Here is a 2,247-nt window from a genome sequence, read left to right on the forward strand (position 1 = left end):
TAACTTTAAATAGAGCCACTACTGGATGTGATGTGGCATTACCAACACGGGAGGCTGACTGTCCTCAACAACCTACACTCTGTACTCACTGTGAGAGCAGAGTAAAAGAGGTAAGCAATGAGCATGCTTTCTGAATTTTCTTATGAGAACAGCACTGATGAAGCAAGTGAAGTCATTGTTCCTGAGGGAGTAGGTGTTTTTTAATTCTCAGGAGGATTTGCCTTTGCTAGGGGAGGATACAGACATATAAATAAGTAGGTGGCTGTCCCACAGAATGTTGGAGCAGAGATGCTGAAGAACCAGCAGTATTCTAGGCTCTTCCATCCTTCCATTGGATAAAGTATCTGGGACCTTGGTAGGTAACCTAGAGATCAGAAATGAATTTCCCTAGGATGATTTTATGTCTGCCAGTAAAGATTGTGTGATGTATACAGATCAAAGCACTGCTTCTCAGAAAGATGGAGGTGAAGTTTGATAAGGAGGTTACCAACCTTAGAAGTCAAGCTACATTTGGGAAATAGTTGATGGCTAAAATATTTAGGGTCCATATGTGTTATAGAAGGTGCTCAGTTGGCATACTGGTTATGCCAACTGGACTGTGATCCACAAGATCACCAGTTTAAAAACCACCAGTGGTTCTGTGGAAGAATTATGAGACTTTCTACTCCTTCAAACATTTACAGTCTCAGAAACTCACAGGGGCAGTTCTACCTGGTCCTGTAGGGTCTCTATGAGTCAGTGTTGGACTTGATGACAGTGAGTTTCATTTTTGTTTGTGTTTCAGATGAACTATAGGGTTCTTCTTTGTATGAAAACCTAATTTACCATCTGGTTGCTCTGAGTTTACTAAGACTCATAGGACTCCCATGTCCCTGGGACTAATGCTTTCATTTGCTGACTCAAAGGTTGCCAGCTTTAGCTTATCAAGAAGTACCTTGGAAAAAGGTTCTGCGATCTACTTCCAAAATGTCAATCATGGAAAACTCTATGGAGTGCAATTCTACTCTGACACACATGAGGCTTACATTTGCAAAATTAATAGACTTATCAAATAATGATTTTAAGAATAACTCATTTCTTCAGTTACTTTAATTAGCATTGAAAAATTTTCAGTAAAGTCATGAGACATGAATTTTTCTAAATGGTCCACTTTGGTGACGAACAATCCCAGGGTAGATAAGTGCTTTATCACTTTCCTCTCTTTCTAAACCTGACTTTCCTGCAAGGGAGAACTATCAGTTGCATTATTGGGGCGTCTTTGATCCACAGACAGGACCAGACTGCACAGGCAATAAGGTGCACAGATCCTGCTTACCCTGCATCCTAGTGCCCCACCCTTCAGGGATCGCAAATTTGAAAGCAGGTGTGAATTCTACAGGAAGGTGCTCTGGGTTTGGGAAAGAGACACCCATACTTAACAGAGTCTTTGTTGTGATGAAAAAATGTGAAATCATTCACTACAGATTTGCAAATAAGCACAGGGGATACATGCTTACCTTGCACAATTTTCTAGTCCAAGGATGAAAAAAAGTTTTCTGAAAATGACTAGAAAGTAAATATTTCAGACTTATTTTAGGCCTCATTCCTTTTCCGTGTCTACTACTTTTCACCTCCTTCTTGTTATTTTAGTTGGATAGTTGCTCTCGGTGTTGTGCTGTTGAGTAAGTTCTGACTGAGAGTGACCCTATGTACAACCGAACTGAAACCCGTGCCCAGGCTCGCTCCATTTTCACGGTCCTCCCTAGGCATGAGCTCCGTGTTACTGCCAATGTGTCAGTCTGTCTTATTGAAGGCCTTCCTCTTTTTCACTAACACTCCACTTTACCAAATATGATGGCCTTCTCAGGACCGGCCTCCCCTCACAACGTGTTCGTGTCCGAAGTACTTGAGATGAAGTCTCGCCATCATCTCTTTTAAGGAGCATTCTGGCTGTACTTCTTCCAAGACCTTTTTTTTTTCATTCTTCTGGTAGTCCACGGCATATTCAACATTCTTTGACAACACCATCCTTCAACACATCCCTTCTTTTCCTTCTTCATCGTCCAGCTTTCAAAAGCACATAACTCCCTGCCATTGAGTCATTGCTGATTCACAGCAACCCTCCGTGGGTGTCTGAGACTGTAACTGTTCATGGGAGTAGAAAGCCCAGTCTTTCTCCTGCCGAGCTGCTGCTGGCTTTTAACTGCCAACTTTGAGGACCGCAGCCCAATGCCTAACCATCCGGGGCAATTGCAAACAGTATGTCTG

Source organism: Echinops telfairi, unplaced genomic scaffold (genome assembly GCF_000313985.2).
Source record: "Echinops telfairi isolate 266 unplaced genomic scaffold, ASM31398v2 ScPeMD7_41;HRSCAF=154, whole genome shotgun sequence".
Lineage (NCBI taxonomy): Eukaryota > Metazoa > Chordata > Mammalia > Afrosoricida > Tenrecidae > Echinops > Echinops telfairi.